Genomic DNA, 15,723 nt, shown 5'->3' on the forward strand with positions numbered 1-15,723 from the left:
AATACAATTCAATTAAAACAGCCAAAGTCATTTTAATTTTCAATAGTGAATACATTGCTGAAAAAATTATGAAATGTTATTTTGAAAGCAAGCTATGCACCGAGATTAAATCAGTCCACTTTTAAAGAAACAAACCAGACCACAATAAAGGATGTATGAATTGTTAATGCAATATTTTCTCCATAATAAGCTTATTCCAACACTGCTAGACAAAAAACCTGTTAAATGTTCAACAGAAGCCACATTCAGTGAATTGCCAATGGTACAGACCGTGTCAGACATTTCCAATCTTAGATAGTTAAATTATTTTTCAGGCACAATCTCTAGCATCTGTCCTTGGATCCAATAAAAGGTAAATATGAACCTAGTTCAAACAAGTCTTGTGTCTTTATAGTTGGTTAGCCTGTTCTACAAATTAGGCTGAAGATGCATTAGAACAACGTACTATGAGCTGTCTAATGTACCATGCTCACGACATCAGAGTTAATGGCAATACTAGCTGATAGTAAAGGGAAAGAATGTGGTTCTCACCATCAGTAACATTCCAAATTCCTTGCATCATTTCCCCACCCACCCACACCATTTCACATTTCTAAATAGCAAATGATCTATTTTTGAAAAAGCACTAGTTTCTAACAAGTACCTAAAGCAGATGGCATATGTGATATAAAAATGGAGAAGCAATCAGGCAGATCTTATTGCGAGAAAAACATCAAATAGAGGTTAAACAACAGCTGTGGAAGCAAAGGGATGGTCAATGTTTCAGGACAGAATGCAGAGGAAATACAGTAAATATAAAGAGATGACAGAGAAGGGTGAGACAGTACAATAGGTGGAATCAGATGAAGTGGAGGACAATGGGCAGGTGGAGCCAGGTATGAGAATGGAAAAGGTTTAGGAGACAGAGGCTGGAAGCAATAGAAAGGAACCAATAAGAATGGATGTGAGTTTAAGGGACAGAGGTTGATGGGTGAAAGGTGAAAACAGACAAATCAAAGATGGTAGAACCAGGTGGAAAATAGATATGAGTGGGGGGGGGGGTGGTGAAGGAAAAAATTAACAAAGCTAAAGAAAACCTGGAGGAACCAGTGTGAATGGGAAAGAAACACTGGGTGCGTGGGTTACCTGAAACTGAGGAAAGAAAATTCATAGCGTTACACTGTAGACTATCCAAGTGGAATTCAAGGTCTCATTTTCAAGTTTGCATGTGGCCTCACTATGCTGAGGAGAAGGCCAGGGAGATGGAGAAATAGAGAGGGATGGTATCCCTACAGGAGAAAAAGTGTGGGAAAGTATATAGTCAGGATAGTTGTGGAAATCAGTGGGTTTATAATTAATATTCATGAATATATTTTCTCCTGAGTTGGAGATACAAAGATCCGAGAAGGGAAAAAAACTGTCAGAAATGGTCCATAAGGAACATGCAGGAAATGGTTCCTACAAGGTGAAACCTGACAGCATAAAAGGCTGTGAAGCCTCATCCCCCAATTATGCACACTTTGAAAGAGCATAAAACTGTAACTGTGCAAATCCCTACAGCATCTAGCAACCCTGTGATATCCATTTCAAGAGGGAAAACCCTGACAATGCACCAGGCCCCGATGGTGTACCTGACAGGGAACTAAACAAACAGCAAAACCCCGGCCTCCGTATCTCCCTCTGCAACTGGACCTCATCAGGAGACCACAATCAATATAGATCAGAAATAATATCTCCTCCACATTGATAATCAACACAGTTACACCTCAAGTGTACATGCGTAGCCACTGCTCTACTCTCTCTACACTCCTAAATGTGTGTCTAGGCACAGCTCAAATGCATCTATGAATTCACCAATAATACAACTGTTGTTGGCAGAATTTCAGATGATGAGCAGGCGGCGTACGGGAGTGACATAGATCAGCTGGTTGAATGGTGTCACAACAACCACCTTACACTCAATGTCAGGTAGACCAAGGAACTGGTTGTGGACTTCAGAAAGAGACAGTCAGGAGAACACATACTAGTCCTCATCAAGGTGCCAACGTCTCTAAAGATCTATCCTGGGACCAACACATTGACGCAATTACAAAGAAGGCACAACATCGGCTATACTTCATTCGGAGTTTGTGGAGAATTTGTGTGTCACCAAGGACACCTGCAAATTTCTACAGATGTACTATGGAGCACATTTTGTCTGGCGGGATCACCATCTGGTACCAATGCACAGGATCAGAAAACGCTACAAAGGGATGTAAACTCAGCCAACTCCATCATGGGCATAAGCTGCCCCACCATCAAGGGCATCTTCAACAGTCAATGCTTCAAGAGATGGCATCCATCATTAAAGACCTTCTTCATCCAGGACATGCCTTCTCTTTGTTACCATCAGGTGGTCAGTCCAGAGCCTGAAGACGCACACTCAACCACTCCTTCATCTCTGCCAACAGAGTTTTGAACTATGAACACTACTTTACTTTTTGTATTGCCATATACTGCTACAAAAGAGATTTCATGACATAGCTCAGTGATATTAAACCTGATTCTGAATTTGAGGGCAGAGTGAAAATTAGTAACAAAAATAACAAAATTGATAGCTCTGCCCAAACACAGAAAGCACCCCAATGTAATTGATGGCGCAGAATTGGAGACAGGTGCCAGAAGACGTTTGGATCAGGGATTGTTCCATATGGCCAACAACAAAAAAACAGCTGCAGCTGGGGCCCATTCATATGCTTAGGGTAGTTCTTTTAACCAGCCACCCCACGCCCAATTTGGTCTTTGAAACTAAGGCAAATCTGTCCAACTTGAAGTTTAGATTTGTGTCAAATGACAAAGATCTAACTTTTATCATGGTTGGTGAAAACCAGAGCAATCTGTTAGAATCAGCAACTTACAAGTTTATGCACAATTGTAATTGACTGCATGTCAACTTCCAAGACATACACCTTTGTAAACTAAAAAAACAAAAGATTTTGGCACATTGGCACAGATTTTGCTATCAAGGTAACAATAGGTAGTCCTGGCTTCATGCTTACGTGCAGAGTAACAAACAACACATGTGGCCAAGTGGTTAAGGCAGTGGTCCCCAACCACCGGGCCGCAAAGCATGTGCTACTGGGCCACGAGGAAACGATATGATTTGGCGATATGAAACAATATGAGTCAGCTGCACCTTTCCTCATTCCCTGTCACACACTGTTGAACTTCAAATAACCTATCAAATCATACCAAAATAACACATAAAACCTAAAATAACACTAACATATAGTAAAAGCAGGAATGATATGATAAATACACAGCCTGTATAAAGTAGAAATAATGTATGTACAGTGTAGTTTCACTTAACAGAATTGGGAAGATTAAGCCAAAACCGATTTGTAGAAAAAAATCCGCAAGTACACACATGCGCACGTCATGTATGTGCAGGTCACGCATGCGCACACAGGTGCCCGCACAAGGCTTCATGGTCATGGTAGTCTTTCTCAGGGTAAGCACAAGTGTCCCGTATTTGACTGCTACTTTTGTCCCTTATTTGGGAGTGAGAAAGTTGGCAACCCTACTTGAATACTAACCTCCCCCCCGCCCCCCCATCGGCTGGTCTGCAAGAATATTGTCAATATTAAACCGGTCTGCGGTGCAAAAAAGGTTGGGGACCCCTGGGTTAAGGCATTCGACTAGCTATCTGAAGGTCATGAGTTCGAGCTCCAGCTCAGGCAGCGTGTTGTGTCCTTGAACAAGACACTCAATCACACAGTACTCTGGACGACACTGGTGCCAAGCTGTATCGGCCCTTGCCCTTCTCTTGGACAACATCCGTGTCATGGAGAGGGGAGACTTGCAGCATGGGCAACTGCCGGTCTTCCATACAACCTTGCCCAGGCCTGCACCCTGGAGAGTGAAGACTTTCCAGGCGCAGATCCATGGTCTCACAGGACTAATGGATGCCTTTAACAAATAACACATCTTCAGACAAGGGAATATGTGTAGCTAATCACACTTTCAACTCCAACTCCACTGTTGGCTCTTAAAACTACATCCTGAAATAGAATATCTATGGAATGCTCTGCCACAGACTGCGGTGGAGGCCAAGTTCGTGGGTACATTTAAGGCAGAAGTTGATAGTTTCCTGATCAATCGGGGCAAAGGATAATGGAGAGAAAGCAGTTGTATGGGGTAGATTGGGATCCGGGATCAGCCAAGATGGAATGGTGGAGCAGACTCAATGGGCTGAATGGCCTAATTCTGCTCCTATGTCTTACGGTCTTATGAAGCTTCTACTCGATAGAGCAATAGATATGAACTAAACTCCCAAAATAAATGTTGTGTACTTGGACTCAAAAAGACTTGTGTTAAGTATTAATTACTGTCAACTTGCATATAGCTAAATCTTCATTAGTGCAATCAGAATTTGATGAGCTACAATTTGTTGTAGCAGGGCAATGTCTTATGGAATCTCTTAATCATATAACAGGGAAGGTAATGAAAGCAGAGGTAGTTATATCAATCAAAGCCTAGGCAAATTATACAAGGAATCAAAAGGCACTTAGAGTATCAGAAAGCAGTATTATTAAAGTTAAAACCTTAAAAATATCAAGAAACATTTGGATTAGGTAGGGTAAGTAGCAAAGCTATTGCAAGAGTAGTCACATCCAGTGGCTAAAGATCCAAAATTGAGATTGACCACTCAACATGCTTATATCTCCAGCTTCAGGACAATGCACTCTTCGCCTTCAGATCAGCTGAGAACATTCTCCAGTTCCTTCCCTTCCACTAATGTTCACTCCCCACTACCAATCTCCACATCACATCAGCGAAACCATGCTCCATTGCTAATAAAGAATAGTGATGAAATCTGTGACTGTCACACAAATAGAATCAGTATCCCGGAACTGGAAAACTGTTGTTATTTGCACCTTCAAGAACCATTAAATGGGTACTATAGCAACAGTGCAAAAGTGATATAATCATGCCAAGTGTAGCAAAAACTGACAAAGGGAATAAACAAGAACATCTCTTTTCAAGAATAAATTAATTCATATTGTTGCATGGAATAGGCAGATTAAAGAATAAAGCAGGTAGCAGAAACAATTGATAAATCACATGACATGTTACACATTGCCTGAAAATATCATAGAAACAGATTCAACAATAACATTCAAGAGAGGCTGGATAAATACCCGAAGGGAAGAAAACCAAAAGGCTATGGTAAAAAAAAGAAGTGTAATTAATTGGATCACTCTTGTTCTAAGATCTATACTAGTAGTTTTAATAACTATGCTGCTAGATTTAATGGTTGTATACAAGATTTAATGTTTCTATCTTGTCTGATCCAAGTGCTCACTGTTATACATGATTCATTTGGAGTAACCACAGGAATGTCTTGCAGCATAGCTTATTTAAACATTACATTAAGACTGTAATTGAAATAATGCATGCACCTCTAATAGCAGTTTTTGGAGTCAAAGAAGTGAATTTACACAAAGACATTCTAAATTCCTAACTTCACAACTGACAACAGAACCATAGAAACTTAATCCTCTTCAAGTAAGATTAGAATTTAAAAATATCACTAAAATATTGTCAACTTTCTTGAAACTATGTAATTCTATCTTAACTAGAATCTTTTTTGAAGCTAAAGCAAAAAAGTGATTGATAAAAAGGCAACAAAATTGAGTTTCTTCTCAGTAACTTATCATTACAATAGTGTATAGACAACAAAATTACATCCCTGAAGAACTTTACTCTTAAAATTTCAGTAACCACAATCAGAGAGGAATCACCAAAATATGACTAAATATTAATATAACACAAAAAAAGAGAAATAAATGAGCAAATTAAAGGCTTTGGAATGGAGAATCACATCTTTAAAATGATAAAAACCAATGAAGCACTGTGTAGTTTACTTGGCAATCTTTCTCCTACCAGATGCTTTTGCCAAGTGGTTAAGAAATGTAAAAGGAGTTTCCCGTGACTCTTCTTAAGAGCAGCTTCCCAAATACATTCTGATTAAATTCATGTAAAAAGGAACAACAAAATGGCAACACGAAGCAGGTGGTTTAAGTAATTATTTTTAAGTTACAAACCACTCAGAACATGATTTGTGTTTAGTTTTAAATTACATCACACATTACTAATCTCAATAATTATTAATCCAAACAAACAATATCTTCCAACCAATTGGTAGAATTCATAACAGCTGTGGACATTACTTCAAAACTCAGTGTTTGAATGCAGTAAAGTGACAAAAAAGATTTGAAGAATATCTTTTGCATATACAAAATGCCCCATTGGAAGTAGTTTGAAACATGAAACAATTTGGAATTCCACCAGAGACCATAATTCTGTAAGAGATCCTTTCGATAACTTCCAAAATAAACCCAAGAAAATTAATACATAAAAACACTGAAATAAAACTAGAAGAAATTTACATTTCCTGAACTAGTTAACGGTATTTTTTTATTTGTTCATGTGAGGTAGCCATGGCTGGCAAGACCCTAATTTGCTGCCCATCCCTAATTATCCAAACTGAGTGGATAATGTGCACTATTTTCCTAGCACAGCTTCAGACTCAGTGATCAGTACATTGTGGATTCAAGCCCTGTGCCATGTTCAAGCACAATAATTTAGCCTGGCACTCTAGAGCAGTTCTAGAGAAGTGCTGCACTGCCATAGGTGCTGATAGCAAATTAAATTTCTCATGGATACAAAAGATCTCATGCTCAATTTCAAAGAGGAACAGGAGAATTAATCCCAGTACCCTGTTCAACTCTTGTCTTCCATTCAAAATTACTAAACTAAATCACATTTGTGAGAACCTGTGCGATACAAATTGACTGCAGTATTTGCTACATCACAGCACTGACGACACTTCATAATTATTTCCAAAGGCTACAGGGTATGTTGCAGGCATCCTGTGGTTGAGAGGTATGAAAAATAAATTCAAGCCTTTGTTTTCCTTCCAGCATAGAACTGATTCTCAGAAGAATGGGGATTATGAAGTTTCAGATTGAAAACAAATTCCTGCAGTTAAATTACTAACACTCAAGTCTCCTTACCAGTCAGATCTTTCCAAAACACTGATTTCTATTCCAAATTTAGATCCCCTCTTACAAAGACGCAATGCAAGGTAATACATGAAGCATCATCTCTTTTAATCAGCATTTACAGAAAGAAAATGAAAGCAACACATTATATCCAGAGGTGATAAACAACCTCCCTGGATTCAAGCTATTTTCAATCATCTGCAATTACATTGAGAAAATCCAGCCAGTAATAAAGTTCAGGCTAATTTAATGTTATTCTGAAAACAGTTTTCTGCACTTCAGAGTACCTTGTATTAGCTGATTATAGTAACTCACTGACAACTGTCAAGCAATAGAAGAAAACCTAACAGAAATTAAAGCAAGTGTAAAACCCAATTCCCATGTAATTTATGTTCTTAAAATAATACAGGGAGATATTAAATATCTATTTAGCAAAGACGAACCTCAATGAAAAGGATGCCAAAAATAAGATTTCTTTAAAAAATTGAGCTATTATTATTTATTTAATCCAGATTAAGGCAACTGCATTACTTGTAAATACACGCCCACATTCCCAATACACAATAATACAATATTCGAGGAAGAACGATAATAGCAACTATATTTTCCTACATTGTGATGCACAAAAGCAAGGACAGGATTTTTTTTAATGGCAAGGATTGCATAAAAAGAATAATCAAGCTAATCTGATACAGCTCAGTGCAACCAAAAGATTCAGAAAATTTCATGGCTAGTTTACTGGCCAGAATCCCAAAGGTGAGAGGATAGGGGAACCTGGTCTAATTGGGAGATGAGATGCAAGGGTGGAAGGAATGGGGAATGATGGAGCCAGACAGGGTTGGGAGGTGGAAAGGAGGCAGGAGGTGGCTGAGGGAGGAACACCAAGATCGGCAAGTAGGAATGGGTAAGAGGAATTGAGGAAAGGGAACGGGAATCAGATGGAATAGGACTGAGCAGGAGGGGTATCTGGGAAAGGAGGATCATGGAGATGAGGAGGGAGATAGATTAAAAAGGGGGATATTTGGAATGAAGGACTGATAGAGAAGGGTGGGAGATGGATGAGGAGAGGAATATGGGGAGAGGGTGAGGGAGAGTATCGGAAAAGAAGAAATAGGGAGGAGGTGGGGATCGTGGAGAGAGAAGAGGGAGGGGAGAGAACGAGGAGATGGAGGAGGGAACGGAGAGAGACGGAGGGAGGAGATCGAGGGAACGGAGAGAGATCGAGAGAAAAGGAGGCACTGGAGAGGCGAGGGGCGATCGGGGGAGGAGGCGGCACTGGAAAGGAGAGGTATCGGGGATGGAGGCTGGGAAAGTTGGTTGAATGGGGAATGAGAGGCGGAGGGGTTGGGAGAGTTGGAGCGGGGGTGGTCAGATGGAAGGAGATGTTGGGTGGTGCTGGGATCCCAATCCCACTACTTGAAAACCCCTCTTGCAAAGCGGCCGCGGAATCTGAGCCGAGACCAGCAACCGGTTCCCACCCTCCCGTCCTCGCCTGCTCACCTCAGCGGCCGATCCGTGCCCTTCCCTCGGGCCGGTAGCTGGCGGCCGGTGCCGGTGCCGGTGCCGGTGCCGCTCTCACCTCCCAGTCGCCGCCGCCACCGCCGCCGCCGCGAGCCAGTGCGCGCGCCCGCCCGCCACCAGCGTCCGCGCCGCAAGCGCGCGCCTCCCGGGCGCCACCTACTGTCGGGGCTCTCATCTCTCGTGTACCTCGACCCGCAGGGCAGGAGGCAACTCCAGGGCAGAGGGGTCACTCACCGGTCCGTTTCGGCGGCTCCTCCATGCTGCCGTGGATGAAGGCCGGCGTGGTGTCCGATCTGAAGGCGAAATTGCAGGGGGTGCTGTTCCGATACACCTCTGCCCTTCCTAGCACGGTTGGTTGGTAAGTGCTGCTTTTACGGGATGCTTGGCTACAGAAGACACTTCTGCTGCGGTACGAAAGACACTCATTGTATTACTTAGCTTGTGGAGCATGTCCTACAGCGCTGCAATTTGCAACGCAAAATACAGACACATAAAACACATTATAAGCATAAAAGATTCTGAAGATGGTGGAAATCCAAAGAAACATGCGCAAAATGCTGGAGCAACTGAGCAGATCCAACTCTGTGGAGATGTTTTAGGTCGAGACACTACATCAGGATTCAGATAACAAACATGAACTAATTTGATCGCACCCTCCCAGTGATATTTCCTTTCTTCTACTCACTCCCAGTTCCCAGCTCCATCTTCACTAAAAACTAACCTGTCTTGTCTCTATCACGGTTTCTGACGGACCTGAAATATTAACTCCGCTTCTCTAAGCAGGATTATTATGTGCACATGTATTGCCGTTATAGCTGCAAGCGAGATTTTTTCAATGTACCTGCGAGACATAGACAACACACAGAATATAAAATGTACATAAATTGTGCATACAGGACAGTGACGGGAGAGGGAACAAAAGACTGTAAAAACAAAACCTCAATGTAAAAGAAAGGCACAATCAGAGATAAATCCACTGTAATGCAAGAAGACATGACCTGAACGGTGAGAATCCTTGATGATAGATGCCATCTCTTAATGACGGCACCTCCTGTAGATGCTGTCAATGGTGGGGAGGGGTGCGTCTGTGATGGACTGGACTGTGTCCATCACTCTTTACAGCCTCCTGTATTTCTGTGCATTAGAATTGCTGCACAGGATTGCAAGAGGCTACAGATAGGATGTATCCAAGTCAGGATAATTTCAACAGTGCATCTTTCAACATTGCCTGACCTGCTGAGTGTATCCAGCATTTTCTGGGTTCTTTTTAATTTCAGTTTTCCAACATTTTGCAAGTTTACACTTTTGATTTCCAGCCAGATCAGAGAGCCAGTTGTGAAGCCCACCATTTTAACACTTCTAAGAGGTTCTAGACATGCCCTCTCACATTTCAAGCTAAGTTGCCTGTTGGCAGTTTCAGAGAGACCCTCAGACCTTTCCACATACAATCAAAATGAGTGGCCAGCAAGTATGAGGAAGGAAAGAAAGTAGCTGAGAACCAGGCAAAGACAAGGTCAAAGATAACTCCAGTAAAACTTTGATAATGTGGCATCTGATTGTTTGGAAATACTGATGACCCAGCATCTGCCTCACTTATTAGTCTGGAATATGAGCTCAGGATCCAGAGTATAACTAGGCCCTGTAGTGAGATCCAGGTCTCCAAAGTGGGGTCCAGATTGTGCACAGGTGCAGCTGAAGCTGCGGTTGGGGTTCTGAATAACTTGGGTCAGGAACTTGGATAGGTTTGTAACTAAAGCTGGGTCCGGAATCTTTACGTATTTCCTGGTTTCCTTAAACTCTCCTGGGCTCATTGAAAAAAATTATCATGCTACAGTGTAAGATATAAAAACAGAGAAATATGCATGTGTTTTGGGCATTAATAGGAATAAAATCTAATGATTCAAAAAATCCTACTGTAATTCTGTCCTTTCTCACCTGGTGCAGTACCTACCCACTTGTATTCATAAAACCCCTGATGCCCTCCACTATTCTGTTCCCTGGTACCAACAGGTTCATCTTTACCATGAATGTACCATCCCCTTACACCTCCATCCCACATCAGAATGATCTGAGGGGGTCCTTGCTTCTTCCTAGAGCAGAGGTCCAATGAGTTCCCCTCCACAAGCACACTAATTTTCCTGGCTGAACTTGTTCTCAGTACAAATAGTACTGTTCTTAGTATTATTTATGTATTTAATTATTATCATTTTTTCTTTTTGCACAGTTTGTCTTCTTTTGCACATTGTCAGTCTTTGTGCGTAGTTTTTTCCTCGATCCTGTTGCATTTCTTCGTACTACAGTGAATGCCTGCAAGGAAGTGAATCTCAGGTTTGTATATAGTGACATACAATATTTGTACTTTGATAATAAATTTACCTTGAACTTTCAACTTCTTCAACTCCACTCACCCCCTCCAGACGAAAGGGATATTAGCCACCTTCATGTGGTCAATCTCTGATTCTTCCCTTTCTTATCAGGAAGCCTACCAGCTCCAACAATTACCTCAATTACTCTTCATCTCACACTGCCTCCTGCAAGAGACCTGTTCCATTCTACCAGTTCCTCAATGTCTGAGGATGTTTCTGAAATGCCTTTCTCCTCCTGAACAATGGCTTCCCCTCTACCATTGCCTTTGACCTCATCTCATCCATTTTCCATGCTCCTGCACAACAGAACAAGGATAGAGTTCTCCTGGTCCTCATGTTGACCCCCTTCACCACCAGTAACATGTCATTCTCCTCAAGCTGCACCAGCTTCAAAGAAGCCACCATAGGATTCATCTTCTCTCCTCCCCTTTCAGCACTTTGCAGGTACCACTCCTTTTGCAGCTCTCTGGTCTACTCTTCTATTTCTACTAACTGCATCCCCCCCCCGCCCCCGCAACTCCTTTAAGTCACTTTTCTTTGCAACTGCAGGTGATTCAGAGTTTGTCCTTTCACCTCACTTATTGACCAGATAAGCTTGTTTTCAGTTTATCCCCATGGTCACCTGGTTTTTCCCTACCAGTGATATTTTCTCCCCCACCATCTCCACAGCCCAATGCGACACGCAAAAATACTGAGAGAACTCAACAGGTCAGGCAGTATTTATAGAGGGAAATGAACAGGCCAAGACCCTTCATTAGGGCTGAAGGGTCAGATCAGGCACACAAATGCCAAGATTTCCAGGATCTGCATTCTTTCCTGTGTATCCATTCTGCAGCTCAATGACCTTGTTTAGTCTCCTTCTCTGTGATGAAGAGTTTTCAATCTAAAGTGTTTGTTCTATTTCCCTTCCTACAGATACAGCCTGATCTAATGTGTCTTTCCAGCATTTCTGGTTTTTGTTTCAGGTTTCCATCATCTGCGGTCATTTTTGTGATTTTCAATCCAAAGATTCTGCTTGTCCAGTTCCACCAAAGGTCCAGATTATCAGAGTTTCAATGTATCTTGGAAGGAGAGCATTATGGCAGAATGGAGACTTTAAGGGAAGTAAATCTTCAAGGCAATCTCAGATTAAAGGAAAAATTAAATGTATTCAAGACCTCAGAACAACCGAAGGGAGAGTACAGCCAATGATGTCCATTTGAAGTGTAGCCATTTTGTAATGATGAACTGCAGAAGCACAGCTGATGGAGCAGGGAGGACAGAGAATAAGTTGATGGTCATTCTATATACGTATGTATGCCTGAGGGTATGTGAAGAAGAAGCAGTTGGACTGTTGCTGGGGTGGAGTGAGGGAATAAACATCAAAAAGTCAAGATAGAAGGAGTCAGCAAAGTCTGACAAGAGACAGAGTGATCACCGACTTGGGCTGCAGCTTTCCAGTTGAATTTTTTGGTGCGTGAAAGTTCAGACTTGCTGACCAGAGTGCTACTGAAATGGAAAATAAAATCTCTGTGAAAGACAAATAGAATCACTGTTATAGAATCGTCATGTAGTCATGCCTTAAGAAAATGGCCATTCATCTCATTGCATCTGCCTGCTCCTTATAGGGCGATCTTGTCAGTCACATTCCCCTGCTATTTTACTCAGTGCTTTGCAACTTGTCTCATTTGAAATACTTTTCAAATTCTCTCGTGAAATCCATGATACTTTCCACTTTGCCACCCTTAGTACAGTTGCTTCCCCAAGCTATCAGTGATCAAGACCTCCACCCATTAACCCACCCCACCGCAATTCTCACCTCCCCTACTTTATCATTTCCCGTCAGAGTATCCTTATGTACAGATACTCCTGTACCAAGCGTCACTTTATTTATATACAATCAGTCAATGTACATAAACTAATCTCATGTATTTATTTTATTGTGTTCTTTGTGCTTATTGCAATTTTTTTATGCTGCATCAGATTCGGAGTAACAATTATTTCATTCTCCTTCACACTTGCGTCCTGCCAAATGTCAATAAAAAAATCCTGAATCATGAACCTTTTTGACAGTGAATTCCAGATCGGAATCACATCCGCATGACAAAAAGTTCCGTGCATTAACCTGCCAGCACATGCTTGGGATGGGGGAGACAACTGGAGAGCAAACCAAAATTTAAAAAATGTCGCTAATCGATAAAACAGCTGCTAAAATGGGTCTACACAGAAATACAGTACATATATCACTGGAATATTCATGAACTATTCCCCGATTCACCCTATCTCTAAACCAGTGATACTTTTATATACCTCAAGCAAATCTGCCCTCAAACTTATTTTCTCTCAAGGAAAACACCCTAGTTTCTCCTGTTCTAAACTTGTGCTGAAATTTCTCCCGTCTCGGTAGAATTTGAAAAATGTTGAAATGGCAGCTGATGTTTTGGAAATGGAAGAACAAATCAAATAGAGCAGGTAAAGGTGAATTAAAGATCAAATAGTTTTCAAAGACTCTGGATTTTTAGACCGAACCCAAACTGTCAAGAAAGAAGTTGGCACATGTATGCCTGGAGAAATATGATTGTTTGAAGAAGCTGAAGAGGATGGCTTTGGTTCTGCTGATACTTTGCTGAACAAATTGTGATTAATCCATTCCTTAATGTCAGTCAGACAAATGAAGAACGGCAGCAGCCATGGGGATGGGAAGACAATGAGGTGTAAAGGTAAGCATGCAAGAAACCTGATCCATAGTTTTTGTTATTAATCCCACTGTAAAACAATAGTTCAGAAAGTGCAATAGACCAGGAATGAAACCCTGGAGTACATCCGAGGTAATCTTCTGGGCATGGAAGATAAATTAACTGTAATAGTTTTAAGGCAACATGGCACAGTTGCTTAATAACTAGTGCTGATGTCTCACACCTCAAGGGACTGGGTTCAAACTTGACCAAGGATGCTATTTACACAGACCCTGCCTCTGAAACTGTGAGTTAACTGCCACACCACAGATACATGCTGGATTGGCAAATGTATGTATTTTACCCTTTGCTGCTGGTTAAAGGCAAAAAGATCAACGGGAAACTAATGAGCATGTGTAAAAGAGAATAAGTTACAGAGATGCAAGGTGTTAAGGAAAACTGTAATGGGACTAACAGAATTGGTTGTCTGAGCCAGCTTGAATGCATTATACTGAATACTTTATACCCCGGATGGGGAGAATAGTTTATGTCCAGGAAGGGGTAGCAGCTCTGGTAAGGGGCTTGCCGTGTCCATTCTAGGGCAGCTCAGTCAACTTTGGGCTCTGCTAGATGGACACTCAGCTCTCACATGTGGCTCCAAGTAGCTATTTGCATGCGACAGTAACCACACCCCAGTACACCACTTTGACAGGTGGTCTAAACCAGGTGAGGAGAGCCAGCAGACCTCATATCCCGGTGAGATAGGGACATGACTATGAAGCCATACCTGGTGGACTGGACAGATGAGATCAACAGTGAGATCCAACAGCCAGGAAGGCTATTGTGGAGAGCAGAGGGAATGACAAGGCACAGAGAAAGTTATGATCACACACTATAACCAAGGAAGACCCTAGTTTGTGACAGCTACTCGTACCACTGGACCCAGACTTCCAAGATTGGGAGAGTGGAACTTGTTGTGTCTGCACAATTACATATATATTAAATAAAAGCAGTATGCAGGAGATGGCTTTAACTGGTGTATTCACATTGCAACGAGAGAGGGAGAACAATGCATACGCGTAGACAACAGTGCATGTGCCAACAACAGATCAATATGTGGTGCTAAGGGGAGACATTGCTCTAAAAGTAATAGATGCATACATTACACTTCATCCCCCTTTAGATTAATGCAACATACAGCTGTCTATGTACAAAACATTCAATTTCTCTTTCATAAGAACAGCGGGAGGAGAGAAAGCAGCGCGCCGTGCGTGCGCAGCCCTCTGGTGAAAAATAATATTGTATCCATTAAATAGGGGCCGTGGACAATTCTGATTTGATGGAGACAAACATGAAAGCACAGGGGAACATCTGGAAAAAATTTCTGAAACGCTCGTTCGCTGCTGTCGTTACTGTGTGGTCCGGAATCTTTCGGAGGGAAGGCCTCAAAATCCCCAGCTTTGCCTGCTGTTGGCAACCGAGATGGAGGTCAAATCACTCGGATAGAGATGGTGCTCAGTACTCTGTGTCGGAGAGCTGATCAGAGCTCAAAGTTTTCGGATGACTCAGAGTCGGACCGTGGTCGGGTATGGCAGGGAGAGTTTTTCTTCCTTCTCCCGTCTGTGTGAGATGTGGGACATTTGAGAGACTTTGAACTTTTACTGTGCTCATGGACTTCTTCATCAAGTTATAGAATTGTTGCACTGTTGTAACTATATGTTATAATAATGTGGTTTTGTTAGTTTTTTTCAGTCTTGGTCTGTCCTGTGTTTTGTGATATCACACCGGAGGAAATATTGTATCATTTCTTAATGCATGCATTACTAAATGACAGTAAAAGAGGACTGTGTGCCTTCATAATCTAAATCTAAATAAACCCATATTCCAAATAAACATGCTTTCACAGTAACAGTCCATATCTAACTGCACAGTTCTACAGGTTTTTTGGGTGGCATCTTTCAGGACCGGTGAAGTGGCATCAGGCTTGGTAAGTGTCTTGTCTAAGATAACACTTTGTTTCCTGTGTCACGTTGCTGTCAGTGATATGATCATCACTGAGAGGTAAGTCTGTTGAGTGTAATATGTCCATCTTCTTGGATGCAGTCGACTCGGGTGTGTTCTTCAGTTGAGCATCCAGTATCTGATCCGTATGACATC

The 15,723-nt window shown here is 41.8% G+C and overlaps 1 protein-coding gene and 1 long non-coding RNA gene across 13 annotated transcripts in view; one reads left to right on the top strand and one right to left on the bottom strand.

The window, feature by feature from the left end:
* The window catches only part of eps8a (EGFR pathway substrate 8a, signaling adaptor), a 234,716-nt gene extending 226,070 nt beyond the window's left edge, over nt 1-8,646 (bottom strand). For all 10 annotated transcript variants that reach the window (XM_072241155.1, XM_072241157.1, XM_072241154.1 and 7 more), the window contains exon 1: nt 8,526-8,646. The gene's annotated coding sequence lies outside the window, so the exon portion shown is untranslated. The remainder of the gene's footprint in view (nt 1-8,525) is intronic.
* Nucleotides 1-15,437, top strand: part of LOC140186685 (uncharacterized) — a 57,395-nt gene extending 41,958 nt beyond the window's left edge. Inside the window, exons 1-5 of one of the 3 annotated variants that reach the window (XR_011882914.1) lie at nt 8,231-8,313; nt 8,745-8,904; nt 10,771-10,874; nt 11,878-13,611; nt 14,883-15,437. This is a non-coding gene — a long non-coding RNA (uncharacterized lncRNA). Of the gene's footprint in view, nt 1-8,230; nt 8,314-8,744; nt 8,905-10,770; nt 10,875-11,877; nt 13,612-14,882 lie in introns of those variants that run through there. The other 2 variants (XR_011882916.1, XR_011882915.1) reach the window with 2 other exon arrangements.
* The last annotated feature ends 286 nt before the right edge of the window (nt 15,438-15,723 follow it).

Source organism: Mobula birostris, chromosome 23, assembly GCF_030028105.1.
Source record: "Mobula birostris isolate sMobBir1 chromosome 23, sMobBir1.hap1, whole genome shotgun sequence".
In the NCBI taxonomy this organism is placed as follows: domain Eukaryota; kingdom Metazoa; phylum Chordata; class Chondrichthyes; order Myliobatiformes; family Myliobatidae; genus Mobula; species Mobula birostris.